Source organism: Pristiophorus japonicus, chromosome 6, assembly GCF_044704955.1.
Source record: "Pristiophorus japonicus isolate sPriJap1 chromosome 6, sPriJap1.hap1, whole genome shotgun sequence".
In the NCBI taxonomy this organism is placed as follows: Eukaryota; Metazoa; Chordata; class Chondrichthyes; family Pristiophoridae; genus Pristiophorus; species Pristiophorus japonicus.
Genome location: NC_091982.1, coordinates 231,422,813 through 231,450,079, shown reverse-complemented (window position 1 = coordinate 231,450,079; position 27,267 = coordinate 231,422,813).

The following is a 27,267-nucleotide window of genomic DNA, read 5'->3' as shown; positions in this document are numbered from 1 at the left end:
AGGAGCTGGCTGGGCAAAATCCGCTGGAACTGGGATGACATCCGAGCGCTATCACATGTCGATGAGGCCTCATGTACCCAGGTTCTTAACAAATTTCTTTCCCTTTTTGAGCCAGGCATTGGAAGGTGTGGATCCACTTGGTCCCAGAGGCACGACCCATTCACCACAAGGCGTGAGCGGTACCTCACATGATGAGGGAGAGTGGAAATCGAGCTGGACAGGCTGCAACGCCAGGGCAGTATCTCCCCAGTGGAATTCAGTGAGTGGGTCAGCCCGATTGTTCCCGTACTCAAAAGTGATGGCACGGTCAGGATTTGCGGCGATTATAAAGTAACTATTAATCGTTTCTCGCTACAGTACCAATACCCGCTACCTAAGGCAGACGACCTATTTGCAACGCTGGCAGCTGGCAAGATGTTCACCAAGCTCGACCTGACTTCGGCCTACATGACGCAGGAGCTGGAGGAGTCTTCGAAGGGCCTCACCTGTTTTGTGTATTGCTCTGGTACATTAAAGTGATGTTGTATATTGCTCCGGTACATTATATGTATGAACATTGGCGACAAGGAAGCTCTCCAGTTGTGGCGATGAGGTTTACTGTCTCATCAGGGATTTGCTGGCACCTGGGAGCACCAGGGACAAGTCATATGAGGAGCTGACTGAACTCATTCGTGACCAGTTGAAGCCGAAGGAGAGCATCCTCACGGCCAGATACAAATGTTACCATCGCTGCAGACCCGAGGGCCAGGATGTCACCAAATATGTTGCGGACCTCAGGAGACTCGCGGCGCCGTGTGATTTTGGGGCACACCTTGACGAGGTGCTGTAGGACGTTTTCGTCATGGGGATCGGCCATGAGGGCCTCCTTCACAAGCTGCTAGCCACGGAACCCACAATCACCCTGACAGGCCATCAACATCAGCCGGGCATATATGACCTCAACGTGCAGCACCAAGCAAATGATCCACACAGTCTCGAACCCGGCAGGCACTGTCCACAGGATAGCACCCACCATGGACAAAACTGCAGAACGTGGCTCTGCCCGGGGCAGAGAGCAAGGACCTCGGGGTCCTGGAACTCAGAGTCCACTGAGGGGAGCCAATCAAGCAGCACCATGCTGGCGCTGCGAAGGAAGCCATGGGGCTCACCGGTGCAGGTTTGCGGAGTACACGTGCCATACCTGCCACGTTAAATGCCACCTTCAGCACATGTGTCAAAGAAATCGGACTCACCATGTGGCTGAGGAGATGGGGGATGATCCACTGTTCAGCGAGGGGCAGACAGAAGAAGATGAGGTGTTGGGACTGTATATGTGCACCGACGATTCGCCCACAGTGATAATGGAAGTAAAAATTGACGGAGTCCCAGTGAGTGTGGCAGTGGATACGGGATCGGGTCCGTCGTTGATGAGTCAGAGAACTTTTGATAAACTGTGGGGTAACCCGGCTGCACGACCCAAGCTGGTCCCGGTCACGGCGAAGCTGCGTACTTACACCAGGGAACTGCTACCTGTTCACGGCAGAGCGGATGTACAGGTAACTCACGGGGGCGAGACGCACGGTTTACCCTTATGGGTCATTGCAGGCGATGGGCCGACGCTCCTCGGCAGAAGATGGATGGGAAAGGTCCATGGGAGCTGGGAAGACTTCTTCACTCCTCCACAGTCTGCTGCTCCCCGGGTTTCCAAAGGGCAGCGGCAACCGAGCTGGAGCTGCAGCAGTAGCCCAGAACTCCTGGCCCCAAGCAATCCTGTAGCCTCAGTCTCCACTCAAGGTTACAGGTGCGGGCCCATTGCTGGGGTGCAGGCCGGCGGGGCGCTGCGGTCCATCGATGGCCAGGGGACTCACGCAGTGGAACAAGCGGGCGGAGGCAGCAGGAGAGGGGGCCACGGAGGCAGCAGGAGAGGGGGCCACGGAGGCAGCAGGAGAGGGGGCCACGGAGGCAGCAGGAGAGGGGGCCACGGAGGCAGCAGGAGAGGGGGCCACGGAGGCAGCAGGAGAGGGGGCCACGGAGGCAGCAGGAGAGGCGGCCACGGAGGCAGCAGGAGAGGGGGCCACGGAGGCAGCAGGAGAGGGGGCCACGGAGGCAGCAGGAGAGGGGGCCATGGAGGTAGCAGGAGAGGCGGCCATGGAGGCAGCAGGAGAGGGGGCCACGGAGGCAGCAGGAGAGGGGGCCACGGAGGCAGCAGGAGAGGGGGCCACGGAGGCAGCAGGAGAGGCGGCCACGGAGGCAGCAGGAGTGGGGGCCACGGAGGCAGCAGGAGTGGGGGCCACGGAGGCAGCAGGAGAGGGGGCCACGGAGGCAGCAGGAGAGGGGGCCACGGAGGCAGCAGGAGAGGGGGCCACGGAGGCAGCAGGAGAGGGGGCCACGGAGGCAGCAGGAGTGGGGGCCACGGAGGCAGCAGGAGAGGGGGCCACGGAGGCAGCAGAAGAGGGGGCCATGGAGGCAGCAGGAGAGGGGGCCACGGAGGCAGCAGGAGAGGTGACCACGGAGGCAGCAGGAGAGGCGGCCACGGAGGCAGCAGGAGTGGGGGCCACGGAGGCAGCAGGAGAGGGGGCCACGGAGGCAGCAGGAGAGGGGGCCACGGAGGCAGCAGGAGTGGGGGCCACGGAGGCAGCAGGAGAGGGGGCCACGGAGGCAGCAGAAGAGGGGGCCATGGAGGCAGCAGGAGAGGGGGCCACGGAGGCAGCAGGAGAGGTGACCACGGAGGCAGCAGGAGAGGGGCCACGGAGGCAGCAGGAGAGGTGGCCACGGAGGCAGCAGGAGAGGTGGCCACAGAGGCAGCAGGAGAGGTGACCATGGAGGCAGCAGGAGAGGGGCCACGGAGGCAGCAGGAGAGGCGGCCACGGAGGCAGCAGGAGAGGTGACCATGGAGGCAGCAGGAGAGGGGCCACGGAGGCAGCAGGAGAGGCGGCCATGGCGGAAGCTGCATCGAAACGCCGCGCTGAGTTTGAGAGCGCCAGCATCGAGTAAGTCCAGCATCAGCACCAGAGGAAGAGGATCGTGGACAAATGCCTGAAACCTTTCCCCAAAACTTCCCTCTCCCCACCTCCTGTGTTTCCCTTTCCCTCCTTCCGTGTTTTCTCGTCTTCTTTCTCGGCCAGCTGAACACAAGGTGGTGGCGCCCAACGGAAGCCTCGTGGGAGTCACAAGATGGTGTCTTAAAAGGGAAATGCTCCCGGACGTCTTAAAAGGGCCTCACACCACTGCGGTCCCCACATAAAGACTTTCGGACTTTTGTAAGGCTAGAGCGAGCCTAAGTGTGACATGCGGATGTAGGATGATGGATTTATGACAAGAGTTAATATTTTAATGCTAAATGGTCACTGTGTTTAAATTCAGAGACGTGGATCTGTGACCAACATTACCAATGGGCGAATGCGTTTTTCGTTTTAGAGGATTCTAGCAACGGCTTTTTGAACCGGGGTAGGGCAGTGATGTTGTGTATTGCTCTGTTACATTAAATGTATGATAAGTACAATGGTGCACCACAGAGGGTGCTGTGGTGGGAGACCTGAAAGTACCTGCACGAGGCAGTATAAAAGGCTACCTACCACACCTGTGGGGCACTCTGGAGCTGTTCAATAAACGACGAAGGTCACAGCAGTTAGATCAACACCAGACCGTGTAGTCAATGATTTGTGTGCTACATACATCACAACCTGCATCAACACGCACAAGGGACTGTTCATCTACAACAGATGCCCATTGAAATTCGGTCGGCTGCAGCGATCTTCCAGAGAAACATGGAGAGCCTACTCAAGTCGATACCGCACAGGGTGGTCTTTCAGGACGACATATTGGTCACGGGTCAGGACACCGCCAAGCACCTACAAAACCTAGAGGAGGTCCTCCAGCGACTGGATCGCATAGGGCTGCGGCTGAAGAGGTCGAAATGTGTCTTCATGGCAACAGAAGTGGAGTTCTTGCGGCGAAAGATCGCGGCGGACGGCATTCGGCCCACAGACGCCAAGACAGAAGATATCAGGAACATGCCCAGGCCACAGAACGTCACAGGGCTGCAGTCAAGCCTGGGACTCCTCAACTATTTTGGTAACTTCCTATCGGGGTTAAGCACCCTTTTAGAGCCCCTACATGTGTTATTGTGCAAAGGCTAGAACTAGGTATGGGGAAAAAAAACAAGTAATTGCTTTTGAGAAAGCCAGAAACATTTTATGCTCCAACAAGCTGCTTGTATTGTATAACCCGTGTAAAAGACTTGTGCTAGCATGTGACGCATCGTCGTACGGAGTCGGGTGTGTATTACAAGCTAACGTTGCAGGGAAGTTGCAACCTGTCGCCTATGCTTCCAGGAGCTTGTCTAAGGCTGAGAGGGCATATAGCATGATTGAGAAAGAGGCATTAGCGTGTGTGCTCGGGGTCAACAAAATGCATCAGTACCTGTTTGGCCTCAAATTTGCGCTGGAAACCGATCACAAGCCCCTCACATCCCTGTTCGCTGAAAACAAGGGGATAAATACTAATGCCTCAGCCCACATACAAAGGTGGGCACTCACACTATCAGCGTATAACTATACCATCCGCCAAAGGCCAGGCACCGAGAACTGTGCGGATGCTCCCAGTTGGCTACCATTGCCCACCACGGGGGTGGAAATGGCGCAGCCTGCAAACTTGTTGATAGTGACGTAGCCCCCAGACTTGTTGATGGTCATGGAAGCGTTTGAAAATGATAAATCACCTGTCACGGCCCGCCAGATTAGGACTTGGACCAGCCAAGATCCTCTGATGTCCCTAGTAAAAAAAACTATGTACTGCATGGGAGCTGGGCCAGCATCCCTGTTGAAATGCAAGAGCCAATCAATCCGTTCCAGCGGCGAAAAGACAAATTGTCCATTCAGACTGCCTGTTGTGGGATAACCACGTAGTGCTACCAAAAAAGGGCAGGGAGACGTTCATCTCAGATCTCCACAGCACACATCCGGGTATAGTAATGATGAAAGCAATAGACGGATCCCACGTGTGGTGGCCGGGTATCGACTCTGACTTAGAGTCCTGTGTACGGCAATGCAGTGTATGTACTCAGTTGAGCAACGCGCCCAGAGAGGCACCACTAAGTTTGTGGTCCTGGCCCTCCAGACCATGGTCGAGGATCCATGTCGACTGTGCGGGCCTGTTTCTCGGTAAAATGTTCCTGGTGGTGGTGGATGCTTTTTCAAAATTAATTGAATGTGAAATAATGTCGGGAAGCACCGTCACCGCCAGCATTAAAAGCCTGAGGGCCATGTTTACTACCCACGGCCTGCCTAACAGACTGGTCAGTGACAACGGGCCATGTTTCACCAGTGCCGAATTTAAAGAATTCATGACCCGCAATGGGATCAAACATGTCACCTCGGCCCCGTTTAAACCAGCCTCCAATGAGCAGGCAGAGCGGGCAGTACAAACCATCAAACAGAGCATTAAACGAGCCACAGAAGGCTCACTCCAAACCTGCCTGTCCCGAGTACTGCTCAGCTACCGCACGAGGCCCCACTTACTCACAGGGTTGCCCCCGGCTGAGCTACTCATGAAAAGGACACTTAAAACCAGACTCTCGCTGGTTCACCCCAACCTGCAAGTAGAGAGCAGGCGGCAGCAACAAAATGTAAACGATGGTCGCGCCACTGTGTCACAGGAAATTGATCTGAATGACCCTGTGTATGTGCTAAACTATGGACATGGTCCCAAGTGGATTGCGGGCACGGTGATAGCTAAAGAAGGGAGTAGGATGTTTGTAGTCAAACTAGACAATGGACAAATTTGCAGAAAGCACCTGGACCAAACGAGGCTGCGGTTCACAGACTGCCCTGAACAACCCACAGCAGATACCACCTTTTTCGAGCCCACATCACACACCCAAAGGATCAACAACACCACGCCGGACCAGGAAATCAAACCCAGCACGCCCAACAGCCCAGCAAGGCCAGGCTCACCTAGCAGCCCTGCAGGGCCAACAACACGTCAGCCCAGCGAGGGCACAGCCAACACACCAGAACAGACATTTGTACCGAGGCGGTCCATCATTGAAAGAAAGAAAGGTTCCCGACCGCCTCACCTTGTAAATAGTTTTCACTTTGACTTTGGGGAGGGAGTGATGTTGTGTATCTATAAAACATGCACTCCCATGTTCTGCCACCAGGGAGCTCATCCCCTGAAGTCCCAAGGGATCCCAGCATACCCTTGGGAGCACTGTATATAAGCCGGCCCCTAAGGCCTGTTCCTCACTCTGGAGTGTCTTATTAAAGACTGAAGTCACTGTTACTTTAACCTCCCTGTGAGCAGCCTCATCTGTGTTAGGAACACAATAAGTGCCTTGGCCAATATTTATCCCTCAACCAATACCATGAAAGCAGATTATCTGGCTATTATCACATTGCTGTTTGTGAGATCCTGCTGTGTGTAAAATAATCTGCCATGTTTACTACATGACAACAATGACGATCTTCAAAAGCACTTCAATGGCTGTAAAGCACTTTGGGATGTCTTGAGGTCATGAAAAGTTCTATATAGATGCAAGTTCTTTTCTTTAATCACCCTGATTCCCATTTATTGACAAGAACCTGTCTAGTGCTTTCTTGAAACCCATTTCGTTTTCTTGTTCCACCACCCATGCCGATAACCTGTTCCATGTACTTACCGCCCTTTTAGTAAAATAATGCTCCTCATATTTCTTATGTTCTTTTGTCACCCTTAATTTGTAAATATCACCCCTTCTGCTTTAGTTCTATACACAGCACAAAAGCTTGCTTGGAGTCAATTTGTCCAATTCTTTTGTAATTTTAAATGCTTCAAAAATGAGAGGTGGACCAGTTAAGGGTGAAGTCAGGAAACACTTTTTCATACAAATGGCGGTGGAAATCTGAAATCTCTCACCCAAAATGCTGTGATTACTGGGGGTCCATTGAAATTTTCAAAACTGAAATCGATAGATTTTTCTTAGGCAAGGCTAACAAGGCAAAAGGAGGTCAAGTGGGTAAATGGAGTTGAGGTGCATAAGATCAGTCATGATCAAATTGAATGGCGGGACAGGTTCTAGGACTGAATGTTCCGATGCACAGTGTAGGCAGGTAAATGATCAGATTTATCAAATTCTGTTTTTGTAACTTGCATGCTGGGGTATGAACTCATGACCTCTAGGTTTGCAACTCCCAGTACCGTAACCACTGTACTACCACACTGGAAGAATTGGAGTGTGAGGTCGTCTGGAACTTACTTGAGAGTCTTGTGAACAGAAGTCTAAATGAATCACAGAGAACTTTACCAACCAGGCAGTGACAGAGAAAAATTATGGTTGTGGTAGCCGCTGTGTCTCTGTAACGATGGTCATGCATGCCCACTAATCCATGATCCTTTTATTCTCCCCCAAACCTCATTGTTTACATATTTATAACTCAGGAGAGCGAGGCCAAAGGGGTTAAATTGTGTAAGTGCCGAGCTTATATTTAGCATATGTTTAAGCTTTAGTGAAGCGAAGGCAGTGAGATAGTTTTAGAACCAAACCCAATGAAGTGATGAAATGTTTTTCTATAACAACTGATGATGTCCAGCAGGGATTAAAATGAGATCTTCCAATATCTTTGTATACCTTTTTATTCCGTTCAGTCATTTAATAAAACAAAGCAGTTTCAGGAACCGCTCCGCAGCCTGAAGCCATGTGATGGCCTGTGTTGCTTCTTGATAGATTAGAGCCACCGTAGGCTGGCCATTTTCCCACCATCAGGTGGTGTTTTCCGATTGGACACAGACAGGCAGAAAGAGAAAGAGAAACAAAGCCAGCAAGCAGGGAGCAGCATCTATTTTAGCTAGAACTATCTTTAACTTTTGTTAATCAGAAACAGATCTTATGTATTTGTGAACCTTCCTAGAAGTACAGTTATGTAAGTAACTTTTCCTTATCCAATCGTTCTCGAATTATTGTATTTTATCTTTGATGTACAGGAAGAAATAAGTAACTTCTCTTTATTGCTGTTTTTATTTGATTGTTACTGTTGTATTAAAATAATTCTAGATCTGTCTTTAATTTTTGCCAACAGTTTTATAGTACATTTATTAAAGGATTCTGAAGCTCTGACCTTTAGCCATATTTCTTGGTGTAGTGTTGAAGCTAGCTGGAGAATCAGAGTTATCGCTTGCCGTAAGCTACACTCTGACAGAACCAGTACAAGCCATGTAAAGTCATTGCCAAATTCAAACCCCATTGAGAAGTGCTTGCAGTTGGCATTTATCTAGTCCACATCTGGGTTGCATTGTACTTTTGCACTGCGGGGAAGTACAGAGGTATAAATTGGTCTCGGGTGGTAGCCATTTGACAGCCGCTTTTACGCTCCCCTCCCCTCCCCCCTCTCCCTCCCCAATTTTTCATTTAACTGAAGTCAATGCAAAAGAAAATCAGCCAGAGTGCACAAAGTGCTGCCGATTTGCTATCGCCTATTCTGTGCCACTGCCCAAGGCCGATTTATACCCCACGATCTATAACCTCGACTGGCCCTGGCTTCATGTTTGTTACACTATTGATGAGTATTTTGGTTAATTTGCTGTGAATGAGGCAAGTGAGCCACTTGCACCCAGTTCTTGCAGTTGTTCAAAGTGAAAGCAGTCATCTATCACGTAAAGTTATTATACTTCAAATCATAAAAATTAAATATACAGCGTAAGCTCATGTTCAGCTTATCGAAACGTATAAGATTCTGAGGGGGCTTGACAGGGTAGATGCATTATGGGGGAATCTAGAACTAGGGGTCATAATCTCAGAATAAGGAGTTGCCCATTTAAGATGGAGATGAGGAGAAATTTCTTTTTTCAGAGGGTTGTGAATTCTTGGAATTCTCTGCCCCAGAGAGCTGTGGAGGCTGAGTCATTAAATATATTTAAGGTGGAGATAGACAGATTTTTGAGTGATAAGGGAGTCAAAGGTTATGGGGAGCGGGTGGGGAAATGTAGTTGAGGCCAAGATCAGATCAGCCATGATCGTATTGATTGCAGAGCAGGCTCGAGAGGCCAAATGGCCTACTCCTGCTCCTATTTCTTATTTTCTTATGTTAAGTTTTTAATTGGTGAAATTGCCAACTGTGACAGTATTGGAAATTTGTTAAAGAACTGTCTTCTCTCTCAACTGTTTAACACCAGTTCCCATAACATACAAACGTAGGAACAAGAGGAGGCCATTCAGCCCCTCGAGCCTGTTCCGCCATCCAGTGAGATCAACAGCGATCTAACTCCATATACCGGCCTTTGGCCCATAAACCTTAATACATTTGGTTAACAAAAAGCTATCAATCTCAGATTTAAAATTAACAACTGATCTAGCATCAATTGCTATTTGTGGAAGAGAGTTATAAATGTCTACAAACCAATGGGCTAGAAATTCCCCAGCTTAATGCAAGTTTTAACGCCATTTTTTCGCGTAAAAATGTTTATTATGGCTTAAAAAAATTTAAGGACATTTTTCAAATTTGGCCAGCGGTTTAACTCGTCAATAAAAAATAATGACCGCCTTTTATCGAAACCGTTTTTATGACGACACCAGGCTTCAAAAATAACGATATCGGCGTTTTTGTGAATTTGGCCAATAATGGCATTGTTAAGAACAGTGATAAATACCGAACTAAAAAAGCTTGTTGTACCTGGTCGAGTGGGACTGAAATCAGCGATAACGGCGCCATCTTGTAAAACGAAGCTGAGTTAAAGGTTTTGGAGGGAAGACTGCGTTTAGAGATTAGTGAGTTTTTAATTCATTTTTAAGGATATTTAAGGGCATTTAAGGACATTTTTAAAATGGGGCTTATTCTATCTATGCCATATTTGGTGACTACTTATGCTAGCCACAATAATGATAGAAGAAGACTTTTTTGGCAGCATTATCAGCGTAATTAAAGAGGTCGCAGACTTATGGGGAGGAGACCTTGCCCCCCACAAGTTTACAGGGAACATCGCTCATACCTGCAGCACTCTGAGGCACAGTGCGTTTGAAGGCTGCGCTTTCGAAAAGAGGTGGTCACAGAGATATGCCAGTTCATAAAGGCAGACCAACAACCTACAAGCGTGATGAGGACTGCACTGCCCGTCGAGGTCAAGGTGACTGCGGCACTTGCCTTCTATGCCTTCAGCTCCTTTCAGGCATCAGCGGGGGACGTATGCTGCATCTCGCAGCACACTAAACATCGCTGCATTCACCAGGTGACTACTGCACTGTTAGCATGTAGGAAAGACTTCATCAACGTACCAATGACCAGGGAGGCACAGAATGAGAGGGCTATCGGTTATGCATAAATTGCTGGCTATCCCAAGGTACAGGCTGCCATTGACGACGAGGAACCCATGCCACCACTACCACCCCCAGGAGGACACGGGAGGAGGCCCCGTGGACCTTACGCCATTGCAAGAGCCTTGCGTCAGCAGTTGATACTTCACCGCTTTGCATGAAGGCTGAACGACACGTTCCATCATGGACTACCCACTGAATCCCAGCATGTTGACTATTTCCCCCTGTTATTCTGTGAATGAGACCACTGCATAAGTTTGGTTTAGTTGAAAACATAATTTGAAATTTATTAAACAGTTGTACACTTGTACTTAATTTTTCTTAAAAGCTTTTGGTATTATATTAAACTTTTAAATTAACCTCACTTAAATAACAATAATGCAAACAACCAACAACAACAAAACAACAACAGCAGCAGACAAACTTCAGCTGTAGCCACCTCTCCCCCCACCTACTTATTTAAACACCCCCGCGCCGCCTGCCCTTCTTCCCCTTGCCATTAGCTTTGCCCGTTACCGCAGGCTTAGCCCTACTCCCGGTGAGCCCAAGCTTCTTCTTAGTTTCTCGGGTACGGCGCTCCGCTTGTTGGGGGACAGATGAAGGAGACGCCAATGGAAGCCCCTGAAAACCTCAGGCTGCAGAAGGCCCAGCTTCGGACACTAAAGCCTGTGGATCAACCTACACACTGACTGGTGAGGTTGGTCTGGGGTTTACAGTGGCATCACTCGAGACCGTCAATTACCGCTGGGCATTGATAGCTTTGGTGTTTTCCCAAGTTGCAGCAGTTATCTCAGACTTGCCCTCCCTGATGTCAGCAGATAGTGCTGCTATGCTTGCAGAGATCCTACCCATGGTCTCAAGGAGTGATTTGGTGAGCTGGACACTCTCCCTAGTCATTCCCATCAGCTCTACCACCTCCTGTGGAGCCTGCATCTGGGGAGGGCTCTCTTCATGTCTCCACTCCATATAGACGGGCCTGGGTGTGGGTTCTGTTGTGTTCAATCTCAATTTGTTTGTTACAGGACACTAGACGGGCATTAGGACCCTGCGGGAGCTATTCACATGCTGCTGTAAACATTCTGGTTCATGCTGGTTTGGGGACGCCGTTTTGAGAGTTGCTATAAAGGACACAGTTAGTTACACTCCTCCTGTTTCAGATAGTCTGTTATTTATGTACACAATGTAATTTGGCGATGACGATGAATCAAATTAGCCTCCATACGCTCCCCCCTCCCTCCAGCCCCGCCTTTCCTCTCCACACCCATGTACCCTCCAATTCCGTGGCCGAGATGGATAAAAAGCTTTTGTACGTACGGCGAGTGGGTTAGACGATGAAACATAACACCAGCTCGCCGCCGTGCAATACTTATCCACTACCTCGGCACCGAAGGCCAACGCATCTTTGGCCAATTCGAAGACACGCAGTCCTACGACAAAGCGGGAAGTGCCCGAGAGAAATATTTTGGACCAAAGAAAAGTATCACGATGAAGAGATACAAATTTTGTCAAAGGGGGACAAGGGAACGGAGAACCAATCAAACAGTGTATCATTTCATTAACTGAACTGGCCGCTACATGTAACTTTGGAGCACTCTCAGAGGAAATGATCAGGGATGAAATTATTGAGAAAACAACGATCCCCCGCATTCAGGAACGCTTGCTAATGGAGGATGACAAAATGACATTGGACAAAGCAACTCATTTGGTCATCCAAATCGAATCACCGCTTTCTGATTCAAAAGTGATCAGATCCCCTGTGCAGCAGACTGCAGCTACAGCCCATGTGCAAGGCGTTCGTCCAAAGCGGAAATCACAGCAGAGACCCAGGGCTAGCAACAAGCCACCCACAATGGAACGTGGGCCTAACTCCCACTGCTTTAACTGTGGGGACAAATCACATTCAGCAAAGAGTCCTAACTGCCCTGCACATGGGAAGAAATGCTCTGCGTGTGGTAAAATGGACCATTTAGCTAGTGTCTGTCACTCAGCACAGCATATTCAACATGTGGGCAACCCCATTAGTGATGAACCTAGTATGATTTACACTGTTAGTGACATGTCTTACATCAGTTCGGGCAAATTCAAGGACTGTGATGTAAACATTGACGGCACGCCCTGCTGCCTCCTCATTGACCTTGGAGCCAAAGTCTCCATACTGAGTGAGGTTGTGTACAAAACCCACTTCATGCACTGTCAACTGCAGCCCGCAACTTCCACTCTACATGCGTACTCCGACTCCAAAATTGAGGTACTTGGGGTCATATTTGTCCCGATACACTAGGGCATAAGGACATAACATTGGTGAACCTTTCCTCTCATGTCGCAAAGGGACGAAGCCTCAAGCGTGTTGACCCATGACTCATCAATCCTCACCCTGGATGTCGAAATTAGTCATTGCTTGGCGTAAAAATGGGAAGGTCCACTTTTGCATGGACCTGAAAGAGTTCAATGAGGCCATCATCCCTGACAAGTACGCTCTTCCTACCATTGACGAACTGTCTTCAGAATTCCACGGCTCAATAGTTTTTACGAAACTCGACATGCGCCGCAGTTACCTGCAAATACCCCTAACGGAGGACAGCAAACCACTCACGGCATTCACGACACATGATGGTCTGTATCAGTATCGACGCAAGCCCTACGGATTATCTCCTGCACCAAGTGCATTTCAGAAGATTGTCACTACTATGCTAGTAGGCAAAGAGGGAGCCCTCAATCTGTTTGACGATATTGTTGTCCATGGTCGGACAATGGAAGAACATGACCAGCGGCTTCATACAGTTATGGCTAGACTTGCTACACATAACATTATACATAATGCCGATAAGTGTACATTTGCTGTTGGAGAAATAAACTTTCTGGGCTACAGAGTCACAGAACAATGATAACATTGGCGCGATCCAGCGAATGCTGGAGGCTACCAACGTCAAAGAACTTTCATCATTCCTCGGCACTTGCAACTTCTATCTGAAGTTCGTCCCACACTACGCGCACATTGATGAACCACTTCGCAAGTTGCTGCACAAGGACATGCCTTTGGAATGAACATATTCCCAGGCTCAAGCATTCACCACTCTTAAGGAGAAAATCACATCCCCTCCTATCCTCGCGCACTTTGATGCGAATGTCACTACGTACGTCACCATGGATGCATCAGGCACTGCCATGGGTGCTGTGCCCTTGCAATGGATTGATGGCTTGGAACGCCCAGTAGCCTTCGCCTCCCACATGCTCTCGTCTGCAGAACGTGAATACTCTACAGGGGAACACGAAGCACTCGTTTTCATCTACGCGTGTGAATGCTGGCACATCTACCTCTATGGCAGGAAATTTACCCTCCGTACGGATCACCAAGTGCTAACTGCGCTCTGGGCTCAGACCACTACAAATCAGCTGATGGTCAGATCGCCTTCGTCAGTATAACTTTGATGTACAGTACATCGCTGGCAGTCGTAACCACGTAGCTGCTATGCTCAGCCGCTCGAATTCTGCTTTGGACTCTGGTACAGACTTGTTCACAGATGACGACACATATGTCACGTCGATCATCACTCAGTCCATCAGAAACCTTGTCTCCTGCGACGAACTCAAAACCGAATCACAGAGTGATGCTACGCTCCAGCACATGTGCCACTTCCTCCAGGCTGAGTGACCTAAGCAAATTCCGGAAGAGCTGAAAACCTTCCACAGACTTTGCGATGAATTTTCCATTTGGAACGATGGCTGCCTAGCTCGTGGTGACAGAGCAGTAATTCCCAAGTCGCTTCAACAGCGCATTCTCTCATTGGCACACGATGGACACCCTGGAATTGTCCGGATGAAGCAGAGATGTCGCGATTCAGTATGGAGGCCTGGGATTGCCACTCGCATCGAGGAGTTTGTCTCACACTGCGAAGCATGTAGTCTGAACGAAAAGGTCACAAATGTTGTGTATGGAGAAAGAGTCAGACTGAACACAGTGAGCTCAAAGTGAAGTGTCACCTTAGTCTTTTATTGCAGGTCTCCAGAGAGCCTCTCCAACCGGTGAAGCCTCCTTAAATACCTGTGCTCCCAAGGGATTATGGGATCCCTTGGGACTCCAGGGGATAAGCCCTCTGGTGGCTGTACAGAGTAAATACAAGTCCACATATATAACAACACTCCCCCCAAATTCAATAGTGTAACTATTTACAATGTGAGTCGATCTGGGGCCCTTCTTGCCCTGGTTGATTGTTTCGGTGTGAAAGTTGGTGTTGTTGAATCATTTGTTGGGCCCTGCAGGGCTGCTGTGGATGATGGGGGTCAACCGTGGTGTCGGTTGCCACTAGTGTGTATGTTGGGGGATCAAAAAAGGTAGGGTCCAAGGTGGGTTGCTCAGGATAGTCCGTGAATCTGAGTTTGATTTGGTCCAAGTGTTTCCGATGAATGAGTCCATTTGAAAATTTGACCTGAAACACCCTGTTCCCCTCTTTGGCCAAGACAGTGCCGGGAAGCCACTTGGGACCTTGTCCATAATTTAATACAAATACAGAATCATTGATTTCAATCTCGCATGACACATTTGCACTATCATGGTATGCACTTTGCTGAAGCCGCCTGCTCTCTACCTGTTCATGTAGATCAGGGTGAACTAACGAGAGCCTAGTCTTAAGTGCTCTTTTCATGAGCAGTTCAGCAGGTGGGATCCCAGTGAGTGAGTGTGGTTTCGTGCGGTAGCTAAGCAGGACTCGGGATAGACGAGTCTGCAGTGAGCCTTCAGTTACCCTCTTCAAGCCTTGCTTGATGGTTTGCACTGCTCTCTCTGCTTGACCATTGGATGCTGGTTTAAACGGAGCAGATGTGACATGTTTGATCCCGTTATGGGTCATGAATTCTTTGAACTCAGCACTGGTAAAACATGGCTTGTTGTCGCTCACCAGGACATCGGGCAAACATGGCCCGCAGGCTTTCAGTAGTGGCAGCGGACGTGCTAGCCGACATTATCTCACATTCAATCCACTTGGAGTATGCGTCTACAACCATAAGGAACATTTTACCCAAGAACGGGCCTGCATAATCGACGTGTACCCTAGACCACGGTTTGGAGGGCCAAGATCATAACTTATTGGCGCCTCTCTGGGTACATTGCTTAATTGCGAGCATGTATTACATTTATGAACGCAGGACTCTAAGTCCACATTGATACTGGGCCACCACACGTGGGATCTGGCTATCGCTTTCATCATTACGATGCCTGGGTGGGTACTGTGGAGGTCATTGATGAAGGTGTCGCTGCCCTTCTTGGGGACCACTACTCGATTGCCCCACAGAACACAGTCTGCCTGCATAGACATTTCACCTTAGCGCCACTGGAACAGCTTTATCTCATCCTGCATTTCCTCTGCGATACTGGACCAGCTCCCGTGAAGCACACAGCTTTTGACTAGAGATAATAAGGGGTCCTGGCTTGTCCAGGTTTTGATCTGCCGGGCAGTGACGAGTGATTTCTCACTCTTAAATGCTTCCATAACCATGGCTAGATCTGCGGGCTGCACCATTTCCACCTCCGTGGTGGGCAATGGCAGCCTACTGAGAGCATCGGCACAGTTTTCTTTGCCTGGCCTGTGACGGATGGCGTAGTTGTTTGCGGACAACGTGAGCGCCCATCTCTGGATGCGGGCCGATGCGTTGGTATTTATCCCTTTACTCTCGGAAAACAGGGATATAGATGGCTTATGGTCAGTTTCCAATTCGAATTTTAGCCCAAACAGGTATTGATGCATTTTCTTTATCCCATAGACACATGCTAACGCTTCTTTTTCAATCATACTGTAGGCTCTCTCAGCCTTAGACAGACTCCTGGAGGCATAAGCAACCAGTTGCAGTTTCCCGAAATGATTAACTTGTTGCAAAACACACCCGACACCATATGACGATGCATCACATGCTAGTACCAAACGCTTACATGGATCATACAACACAAGCAATTTGTTTGAGCATAACAATTTTCTCGCTTTTACAAAGGTATTTTCTTGGCTTTTGCCCCAAACCCATTCGCCCCCTTTTCGTAGTAAGACATGTAGTGGTTCTAGCAGTGTGCTGAGACCCGGTAAGAAGTTACCAAAGTAGTTCAAAAGTCCCAGAAACGATCGCAGCTCCGTCACGTTCTGTTGCCTCAGTGCGTTCTCGATTGCCTCCGACTTCACGTTGGTGGACCTGATGCCGTCCGCTGCAATCCTCCTTCCCAAGAACTCCACTTCAGGCACCAGGAAAATGCACTTCAAGCATTTTAAACTGAGCCCCATGGGTTGAGTCAACTAAGAACCTCCTCCAGGTTCTGCAGATGCTCGACTGCATTCCGACCTGTGACCAAGATGTCGTCCTGGAAGACCACGGTGTGCGGGACTGACATCAGTAAACTTTTCATGCTTCTCTGGAATATTGCCGCCGCTGATCAGATTCCAAATGGGTATCTGTTATAAATAAAAAGGCCTTTGTGTGTGTTGATGCAGGTGAGCGCCTTCGATGATTCCTCCAGTTCCTGCGTAATGTAGGCTGAAGTCAGATCCAGCTTCGTGAATGTCTTTCCCGCCAGCGTTGCAAAGAGATCGTCGACCTTTGGTAATGGGTATTGGTCCTGCAGGGAGAAACGATTGATACTTACTTTGTAATCGCCACAGATTCTGACAGTTCCGTCTCCCTTGAGGACTGGGGCAATAGGACTGGCCCACTCGCTGAACTTGATCGGTGAAATGATGCCCTCTCTTTGCAGACAGTCTAGCTCAATCTCTACCCTTTCTCTCATCATGTACGGTACTGCTCTCGCCTTGTGATGGATGGGTCGCGCCCCCGGATTTAGGTGGATCTACACTTTTTCTCCTTGGAATTTCCCGATGCCTGGTTCGAACAGCAAAAGAAATTTGTTTAAGACCTGGGCACATGAAGTGTCATCAGCGGGCGATAGCGCTTGGACGTCGTCCCAATTCCAGCGTATCTTTCCCAACCAGCTGCTGCCGAGCAGCGTGGGACTATCGTCCAGTACCACCCAGAGTGATAGCTTGTGCACCGCTCCATCGTGGGAGACCTTTATGGTAACACTGCCGATTACAGGAATCAGTTCTTTCGTGTAAGCTCTTAGTTTCGTGCGAACTGGAATTAAGAATGGCCTTGAGGCCTTGTTGCACCACAACCTTTCGAAAGTCTTTTTGCCCATGATGGACTGGCTCGCATCCGTGTCCAGCTCCATTGACACCGGGAGTCCATTTAGTTCAACATTCAGCATTATCAGGGGACTATTCGTGGTGAATGTGTGCACCCCATGTACCTCTGCCTCCTCTATCTGAGGCTCTGGTTCTTCGTGATCCTCCGTGGATCTGTCCTCCTCTGCAACATGGTGGTTTGCAGGTTTAACAGGCGTAGCAGCTTACCTGCACACTCGTTGGAGGTGTCCCATTGTTCCGCAGCCCTTGCAAACGTACTCTTTGAATTGGCATGAATGGAAATGATGCTCACCCCCGCAGCGCCAACAAGGTGTTAATGGCCTTGCATTCATCACCCTTGATGGCGGACTCTGAGTCATCTGCGGACGTGCAGCTGCAGGTATGTGTGACCTGTCCTGAACATTATGATTCAAAAACAACATCACTTTATTCACTGTACTTGTAGCAGCACTTGTGTGCTGAGAGATTTGCTTTGTATTGTCACTGGTGGCAATGAACGCCTGGGCTATCGCTATGGCCTTACACAAGGTTGGGGTCTCTACAGTCACAAGTTTGCGAAGTATGGTTTTGTGGCCAATGCCAAGTACGAAAAAGTCTCTGAGCATGTGCTCCAAATGTCCTTCAAATTCGCAATGTCCTGCAAGGCTCGGCGACATAACTCGCCACTTCCTGGCCTTCAGACCTTTTGTAGGTGTAGAACCGGTACCCCGCCATCGGGTTCAAATGCTCTCTGACCAGTGTGCACAAATCATCGTACGATTTCTCCGTGGGTTTCGCTGGAGTGAGCAGATTCTTCATGAGGCCATACGTTGGTGCCCCACAGACGGTGAGGAGGATCGCCCTTCGTTTGGCAGTGCTCTCTTCCCCATCTAGCTCGTTGGCCACGAAGTATTAGTCGAGTTGCTCCACAAAAGTTTCCCAATCATCTCCCTCCAAAAATTTCTCCAGGATACCCACTGTTCTCTGCATCTTTGGGTCCGCTATCTGTATCTCATCGCCAGTTGTTGTGTATGGAGAAAGAGTCAGACTGAACACTATGAGCTCAAAGTGAAGTGTCACCTTAGTCTTTTATTGCAGGTCTCCAGATTGCCTCTCCAACCTGTGAAGCCTCCTTAAATACCTGTTCTCCCAGGGGATTATGGGATCCCTTGGGACTCCAGGGGATGAGCCCGCTGGTGGCTGTACATAGTCCACATATATAACAACAAACATCTCACTAGCGCCATTGGAGCCCATTCTATGGCCACAAAGACCATGGCAACAACTTCAATTGGATATCTTCGGTCCAGTTGAAGCAGCTCCACAGCATCAGCATTTCCTTGTTGTAGTACATGACCTGCATTCCAAATGGCAATAAATCGCTACAACAATTTCAGTGACCTCATCAGATCGTTACTATTCTGCAGCCTATGTTCATGAAGTGGGGCCTCCCAGAGGTCATAATCACTGACAATGGACCACAGTTTGTGTCCCACCAGTTCGCGGATTTCCTCACTCGTCATGCTATCGAGCATCGCCTTACTGCTTGGTACAATCCTCAAAGCAATGGAAGTGTTGAGCGATTTAACTGTGTCATCAAAGAGGGTTTGGAAGCCAACCTCACAGCAGGCCAAACATTCGACGAAGCGTTTCAAACTATTCTCCGCACATACTGTTCGACAAAGCACTCGCTAATGGGGAAGACACCTGCTGAACTCACGATTGGGTGAAATCTTCGCTGGCTACTGGACATTCTCAAACCCCCAGCCTAACCTAGCACGAAGATAATCACACTTCCATCCCAGATTTTGGAATGCCAATGAAAAGTGAAGTCATACACCGACACAAAACGACATGTTCAATAGCCCCACTGAAGAACGGAGATTGGATCAGAGTTAAGCGCCCAAACTGGAGTCATAAGCTCGCATCTTCACTTTCGCCTCTAAAGCAGATCGGGCAAAAGTTCTCCCCTCACACCTACGTGATGGAACTCGATGGAATGCTCATGGACTGATCCCAACTCACAGGCCAACAGACCAGCAGGATGGAACAGAGGCACCGTTCTGTTTCCCAACCGAAAACCTCGATCAAACACCGCAAGCTCCACGCCGGTATCAGCGTATCAGAACTCGGCCCGGCTATCTCAAGGATTTTGTCTGTTCATGGACTGTGTTTTCAGAAGTGGGGAAATACGTTGTGTTCATACTCTGTTTGTTTGTTACAGGACACCAGACGGGCATTAGGACCCTGCGGGAGCTATTCACACACTGCTGTAAATATTCTGGTTTATGCTGATTTGGGGACACCATTTTGAGAGTTGCTATAAAGGATACAGTTGGTTACATTCCTCCTGTTTCAATGAGTCTGTTTATTTACGTAGACAACTGGTTCCTGCAGCCCACTGGGACCCGAGACCTTGGATGGTGCACAATCGACATATGTCCTCTCCCTGCGTAGGGCAGGCTAAAACCCTTTCTACCTCCATGGTGTCGACCCCCTCCAAATTCAATACCACCATCTGATCATCTTCTCACTGCCCCCCCCCCCCCCCCGCCCTCCTCAAATCATCAATTGAAGCATCGTCCTCCTCCTCCTCCTATGGAGGTTCAGCATGATGGCTGAGGTCAGTGTCATCCACTTCTGCTTGTAGCAAGCTGGCGGGGTCTTCTCCATTATTAGATGTTTCTGATTCATCTGCAAAATATAACAGAACAGACGACTGGTTAGCAGCAGGGGAGGGGGCAGGGTGACATGAGTAGGCTCACACAGCACAGGCTCATTTGAAGGACCACGACGAATGACAGTACATCGCATAAACTGAAGCCTAGCCCACACAGTACTTAACATTGAGCCAACCCAGACTGTGGATTTTGCAGGAATTGCTGTTTCTCTCGAACCTGGGCTCAGCATCCGCACAGGTGGTCGATCTGGCCGATGCACCAATCAGAACTACCACATGACTTTCCAGGGCTGTGAGTGGAGCAGAGCAGTCTTGCCGGACCCCCAACAGTTTACCGTTGCTGTCACCAGTTCTCGGACAACTTTCTCTGCAAAGATGGCAATAGACATTTTTAAGAGAGGGGCCTTCTGCTGTTGTGGCACACGCAGATAGTCATCAAAGCACTTATACCATACTGTGTGCATTTAATAAAGTGATCTGTTTAATGTCCCTTTACTTGCATGTTGTTCATCACGAAAACATCGAAGTGCAGTGCAGAAAAAAGCAATCTTAATAATGTGTGACGATCAGAAGCCTAGCGATACCAAGATGGGTCACATTTGCAATTTAAGTAATTGGGGTGCATAAATTAAAGTGTTACTTACTCTGGCTGTCCCGCAAAGGTCAGGCCACCTGTTCCTGTATGGGTGATGGGTCCTCCTGACGGAGTCCACCGAGGAAACCTGCTCCGCAACGCGTCGCCAAGCTTCAGCCATTGCAAGTGGGTGCAGTTTCCGTTTATCCTTCTTCCCAATCTGGCCCCACCCTCTCTCTACTGCACCTACCAGGGCCTCAGTTGCATCCTGGCTAAACTTCTAAGCCCTTTTCCTTCCCGAATCAAGCTCCATTTTTGATCCCGCAGCATCTGTGTGTAAGTATTGAGAACTCTCCTGCAACTTTCAATTCCCTGGAAAAATAGCTGCTCCAGGCCAGGAAATGTACTGCGCATGCACGTCACATGAAAAACGGGGGAAAAAAAATTTCTGCGCCTGCGCAGAACGGCCATTTTTTTTTTATTGTGAAATGTTTTTGTGTTCTTAAAAATGCCGCTTTTTTAACGCTTCACCAAAAGTTAGAAACCATTTGGAGAAATTTAAACATTTATTTTTTCGTGTTATTTTGGCATTGTACAAACGGCGTTAATCGCGAATAACACCAAAAAACGCTGATATCTTTCATTGTGCAAATTCTAGCCCTTTGTGTGTAGAAGTGTTTCCTAATTTCACTCCTGAATGGTGTGCCTCTAATTTCGAGAATATGTGCCCTAGTCCTAGAATCCCCAACCAGCAGAAACAGTGTCTCTCTATCTACCCTGTCTGTTTCCCTTAATATCTTGAAAACTTCGATCAGATCACCCCTTAACCTTCTAAATTCTGGGGAATACAACCCTAATTTGTGTAATCTCTCATCATAACATAATCATAAGCAAGCTTTGATCCTGTAAGCAGTCTTTATCTCCTGCAATCTGTAACCTGTAATGCTTTCTATGTTCTATCTCCTCAGAAGTGCAAACTCAAGAATTATTAGTTAGTCCACTTGCAGTCATTTGCTTACTGCATTCAACAAATCTTGTTCTACACTACCAAACACTTGAAAATGGCAGATAATACCAGACAGACCAAAGGTTTACAGACTAAAGCAATGAATAATTTCTAATTATATAGTGATATGAAATGCTAACGATTCAGCAAGTAGCAATAAAATGAAAATAAATTTAATGAGATAGTTCGTAATAGATATTTTACCGGTTGAGAAATTGAGTACATTGGACCTATACTCTCTGGAGTTTAGAAGAATGAGAGGCAAACTCATTGATCGGACCGAGTCAGCATGGATTTATGAAAGGGAAATCATGTTTGACGAATCTTCTGGAATGATTTGAGGATGTAACTATTAGATTGGACAAGGAAGAACCAGTGGGTGTGGTGTATTTGGACTTTCAAAAGGGTTTTGACAAGGTCCCGCACAAGAGATTGGTGTACAAAATCAAAGCGCATGGTATTGGGGATAGAGAACTGGTTGGCAGACAAGAAGCAGAGAGTCGGGATAAACGGGTCCTTTTCAGAATGGCAGGCAGTTACAAGTGGGGTGCCACAGGGCTCAGTGCTGGGACCCCAGCTCTTTACAATATACATTAATGATTTGGGTGAAGGAATAGAGTGTAATATCTCCAAGTTTGCAGATGACACTAAACTGGGTGGTGGTGTGAGCTGTGAGGAGAACGCTAAGAGGCTGCAGGTTGACTTGGGCAGATTAAGTTAGTGGGAAAATACATGGCAGATGCAATATAATGTGGATAAATGTGAAGTTATCCATTTTGGGGGCAAAAACACGAAGGTAGAATATTATCTGAATGGCGACAGTTTAGAAAAAGGGGAGGTGCAATGAGACCTGGGTGTCATGGTTCATCAGTCACTGAAAGTAGGCACGCAGGTACAGCAGGTGATAAAGAAGGCAAATGGTATGTTGGCCTTCATTGCTAGGGGATTTGAATATAGGAACAGGGAGGTCTTACTGCAGTTGTACAGGGCCTTAGTGAGGCCTCACCTGGAATATTGTGTTCAGTTTTGGTCTCCTAGTCTGAGGAAGGACGTTCTTGCTATTGAGGGAGTGCAGCGAAGGTTCACCAGACTGATTCCAGGGATGGCTGGGCTGCCATATGAGGAGAGATTGGATCAACTGGGCCTTTATTCACTGGCATTTAGAGGATGAGATGGGATCTCATAGAAACATATAAGATTCTGACGGGGCTGGATTGGTTAGATGCGGGAAGAATGTTCTCGATGTTGGGGAAGTCCAGAACCAGGGGACATAGTCTTAGGTTAAGGGGTAGGCCATTTACGACTGAGCTGAGGAGAAACTTCTTCACTCAGAGAGTTGTTGACCTGTGGAATTCCCTGCCGCAGAGAGTTGTTAAAAAGAAGTAGAAAGAAACAGAAAGGTGACGTCACTGCCAAGGGGGTAAGTGATTGGCTGGTGATTGGTGATTAGTTTTTCTTTTTTCTCTTCTATATCAGTGAGTAAACTTTAGCATTGTTGTTGCCAATTTAAGTGTATCTAAGGGTTAAGTCATGGCAGGAGAGCTCAGTCACGTGTAATGCTCCTCCTGTACCATGTGGGAACTCAGGGACACTTCCGGTGTCCCTGACGCCTACGTGTGATGGAAGTATATCCGCCTCCAGCTCCTGACAGACCGCGTTGCGGAATTGGAGCTGAGGGTGGATTCACTCTGGAGCATCCACGATGTTGAGAATGACGTGAATAGCACATTTAGTGAGTTGGTCTTACCGCAGGTGAAGGGTCCACAGCCAGCTAGGAAATGGAAGACCAGCAGGAAGAGCAGTGCAAGGAAGGTAGTGCAGGGGTCCCCTGCGGTCATCCCCCTGCAAAACAATACCGTTTTGAGTACTGTTGAGAGGGATGACTCATCAGGGGAGGGCAGCAGCAGCTAAGTTCATGGCACCGTGGCTGGCTCTGCTGCACAGGAGGGAAGAAAAAAGAGTGGGAGAGCGATAGTGATAGGGGATTCAATTGTAAGGGGAATAGATAGGCGTTTCTGCGGCCGCAACTGAGACTCCAGGATGGTATGTTGCCTCCCTGGTGCAAGGGTCAAAGATGTCTCGGAGCGGGTGCAGGACATTCTGAAAAGGGAGGGTGAACAGCCAGTTGTCGTGGTGCACATTGGTACCAACGATATAGGTAAAAAAAGGGATGAGGTCCTACGAGACGAATTTAAGGAGCCAGGAGCTAAATTAAAACGTAGGACCTCAAAATTAGTAATCTCAGGATTGCTACCAGTGCCACGTGCTAGTCAGAGTAGGAATCGCAGGATAGCTCAGATGAATACGTGGCTTGAGCAGTGGTGCAGCAGGGAGGGATTCAAATTCCTGGGACATTGGAACCGGTTCTGGGAGAGGTGGGACCAGTACAAACCGGACGGTCTGCAGCTGGGCAGGACCGGAACCAATGTCCCAGGGGGAGTGTTTGCTAGTGCTATTGGGGAGGAGTTAAACTAATATGGCAGGGGGATGGGAACCAATGCAGGGAGACAGAGGGAAACAAAAAGGAGACAAAAGCAAAAGATAGAAAGGAGATGAGTAAAAGTGGAGGGCAGAGAAACCCAAGGCAAAAAACAAAAAGGGCCACTGAATGTAAAGGGGCTGCAGGAGGGGTCAAAACTAAAAATCATGATTTAAAAACTAGTATTAAAACACTCTACCGAAACACACGCAGCATTCGAAATAAAGTAAATGAGTTGACGGCACAAATCATTACAAATGGGCATGATTTGGTGGCCATTACAGAAACATGGTTGCAGGGTGGCCAAGACTGGGAATTAAACATACAGGGGTATCTGATGATTCGGAAAGATAGACAAGAAGGGAAAGGAGGTGGGATAGCTCTGTTAATAAAGGATGATATCAGGGCAGTTGTGAGAGACGATATTGGCTCTAATGAACAAAACGTTAATCACTGTGGGTGGAGATTAGAGATAGTAAGGGGAAAAAGTCACTGGTGGGCATAGTTTATAGGCCCCCAAATAATAACTTCATGGTGGGGCGGGCAATAATCAAGGGAATAATGGAGGCATGTGAAAAAGGAACGGCAGTAATCATGGGGGATTTTAACCTACATATTGATTGGTCAAATCAAATCGCACGGGGTAGCCTGGAGGAGGAATTCATAGAATGCATACGGAATTGTTTCTTAGAACAGTATGTTACAGAACCTACAAGGGAGCAAGCTATCTTAGATCTGGTCCTGTGTAATGAGACAGGAATAATAAACGATCTCCTTGTAAAAGATCCTCTCGGAATGAGTGATCACAGTATGGTTGAATTTATAATACAGATTGAGGGTGAGAAAGTAGTGTCTCAAACGAGCATACTATGCTTAAACAAAGAGGACTACAGTGGAATGAGGGCAGAGTTGGCTAAAGTAGACTGGAAACACAGACTAAACGGTGGCACAATTGAGGAACAGTGGATGACTTTTAAGGAGCTCTTTCATAGTGCTCAACAAAAATATATTCCAGTGAAAAAGAAGGGCGGTAAGAAAAGGGATAACCAGCCGTAGATAACCAAGGAAATAAAGGATAGTATCAAATTAAAAACCAATGCGTATAAGGTGGCCAAGGTTAGTGGGAAACTAGAAGATTGGGAACATTTTAAACGACAGCAAAGAATGACTAAGAAAGCAATAAAGAAAGGAAAGATAGATTACGAAGGTAAGCTTGCTCAAAACATAAAAACGGAGAGTAAAAGCTTTTACAGATATATAAAATGGAAAAGAGTGACTAAAGTAAATGTTGGTCCCTTAGAAGATGAGAAGGGGGATTTAATAATGGGAAATGTGGAAATGGCTGAGACCTTAAACAATTATTTTGCTTCGGTCTTCACAGTGGATGACACAGAAACCATGCCAGAAATTGCTGGTCACAGGAATGTGGGAAGGGAGGACCTTGAGACAATCACTATCACTAGTGGGGTAGTGCTGGACAGGCTAATGGGACTCAAGGTAGACAAGTCCCCTGGTCCTGATGAAATGCATTCCAGGGTATTAAAAGAGATGGCGGAAGTTATAGCAGATGCATTCGTTATTATCTACCAAAATTCTCTGTTCTCTGGGGAGGTACCAGCGGATTGGAAAGCAGCTCAAGTAACGCCTCTGTTTAAAAAAGGGGGCAGGCAAAAGGCAGGACACTATTGGACAGTTAGTTTAACATCTGTAGTGGGGAAAATGCTTGAAACTATCATTAAGGAAGAAATAGCGGGACATCTAGATAGGAATAGTGCAATCAAGCAGATGCAACATGGATTCATGAAGGGGAAATCATGTTTAACTAATTTACTGGAATTCTTTGAGGATATAACGAACATGGTGGATAGAGGTGTACCGATGGATGTGGTGTATTTAGATTTCCAAATGGCATTCGATAAGGTGCCACACAAAATGTTACTGCAGAAGATAGAGGTACGCGGAGTCAGAGGAAATGTATTAGCATGGATCGAGAATTGGCTGGCTAACAGAAAGCAGAGAGTCGGGATAAATGGGTCCTTTTTGGGTTGAAAATCGGTGGTTAGTGGTGTGCCACACGGATCGGTGCTGGGACCACAACTGTTTACAATATACATAGATGACCTGGAAGAGGGGACAGAGTGTAGTGTAACAACATTTTCAGATGACACAAAGATTAGTGGGAAAGCGGGTTGTATAGAGGACACAGAGAGGCTGCAAAGAGATTTAGATAGGTTAAGCGAATGGGCTAAGGTTTGGCAGATGGAATACAATGTCGGAAAGTGTGAGGTCATCCACCTTGGGAAAAAAAACAGTAAAAGGGAATATTATTTGAATGTGGAGAAATTACAACATGCTGAGGGGCAGAGGGACCTGGGGGTCCTTGTGCATGAATCCCAAAAAGTTAGTTTGCAGGTGCAGCAGGTAATCAGGAAGGCGAATGGAATGTTGGCCTTCATTGCGAGAGGGATGGAGTACAAAAGCAGGGAGGTCCTTCTGCAACTGTATATGGTATTGGTGAGGCCGCACCTGGAGTACTGCTTGCAGTTTTGGTCATCTTACTTAAGGAAGGATATACTGGCTTTGGAGGGGGTACAGAGACGATTCACTAGGCTGATTCTGGAGATGAGGGGGTTACCTTATGATGATAGATTGAGTAGACTGGGTCTTTACTCGTTGAAGTTCAGAAGTATGAGGGGTGATCTTATAGAAACATTTAAAATAATGAAAGGGATAGACAAAATAGAGGCAGAGAGGTTGTTTCCACTGGTCGGGGAGACTAGAACGAGGGGGCACAGCCTCAAAATACGGGGGAGCCAATTTAAAACCGAGTTGAGAAGGAATTTCTTCTCCCAGAGGGTTGTGAATCTGTGGAATTCTCTGCCCAAGGAAGCAGTTGAGGCTAGCTCATTGAATGTATTCAAGTCACAGATAGATAGATTTTTAACCAATAAGGGAATTAAGGGTTATGGGGAGCGGGCGGGTAAGTGGAGCTGAGTCCACGGCCAGATCAGCCATGATCTTGTTGAATGGCGGAGCAGGCTCGCGGAGCTAGATGGCCTACTCCTGTTCCTAATTCTTATGTTCTTATGTTCTTATGTTGGATATATTCA